This window comes from Trypanosoma cruzi (assembly GCF_000209065.1).
Source record: "Trypanosoma cruzi strain CL Brener chromosome Unknown tcruzi_1047053417883, whole genome shotgun sequence".
NCBI classification, from domain to species: Eukaryota; Euglenozoa; class Kinetoplastea; order Trypanosomatida; family Trypanosomatidae; genus Trypanosoma; species Trypanosoma cruzi.
This window is the reverse complement of record NW_896899.1, coordinates 1-852: the sequence shown is the minus strand read 5'-3', so window position 1 is coordinate 852 and position 852 is coordinate 1. Positions and strand designations below refer to the sequence as shown.

The window sequence follows — 852 nt, the reverse complement described above, 5'->3', positions numbered from 1 at the left end:
TTTGTTTTGTTTTGTGTTTTCTCCGTCTCGATCCTTTTATTCGCCTTTTTTCTGCGTATGCCGCGCTTCTTCCTGTGTTTTCCGGTGTTTTTGCCTTGCTCGCACACTCGGCTGCATTTGCTGTTCCACACTCGCCATGTGCGTCTTTTCCGCCCCCTGACGCCGTCCACGGCGCTATCCCGGGGCCGACGTCCCGGACCCTGACCCCTCCCCAGTGTGGCCTGGGAGGGGGGGGGGGGGTTTTTGTACACGGTCCCAAGTGCCGCGAAGGACCCCTCATCAAAATTGAAAACCGTTGTGGAACACAACTCCTTTCAACTAACGCTATTATTGATACAGTTTCTGTACTATATTGGTACGCGAAGCTTCCAACCCGCCTCTGGCGGTTATGTTTGGTCAATTTCTTTTGACCGGGGTCTACGGACCCCTTTTTTTTTTTTTTTTTTTTTTGTGGGTCTGTCCGCCATATCCATATACCCCTATATATATATACCCATATATATATAGCCCCGTACCCCCTTGTGCGGGTGCCCCCCCCCCCCCCCACGTTGGGTGTCCCCCACCTCCTTCGGGCCCCCCCATTTTCCCTTCATGGGTGCTATTGCCTGCATCTTTGTTTTGTTTTGTGTTTTCTCCCTCTCGATCCTTTTATTCCCCTTTTTTCCGCGTATGCCGCGCTTCTTCCTGTGTTTTCCGGTGTTTTTGCCTTGCTCCCACACTCGGGTGCATTTGCTGTTCCACACTCCCCATGGGGGTTTTTTCCCCCCCCTGACGCCGTCCACGGCGCTATCCCGGGGCCGACGTCCCGGACCCTGACCCCTCCCCAGTGGGGCCTGGGAGGGGGGGGGGGGG

General features: G+C 55.2%; 1 non-coding gene across 1 annotated transcript, besides 1 other annotated feature; it reads left to right on the top strand.

Annotated features, from left to right (window-relative positions):
• The first annotated feature begins 316 nt into the window (after positions 1-316).
• Tc00.1047053417883.10 lies at positions 317-428 on the top strand. Its single transcript, XR_008254154.1, has one exon. It is a non-coding gene; the product is annotated as a spliced leader RNA (transcript).
• Positions 429-450: a microsatellite.
• Between the last annotated feature and the right edge of the window lie 402 nt (positions 451-852).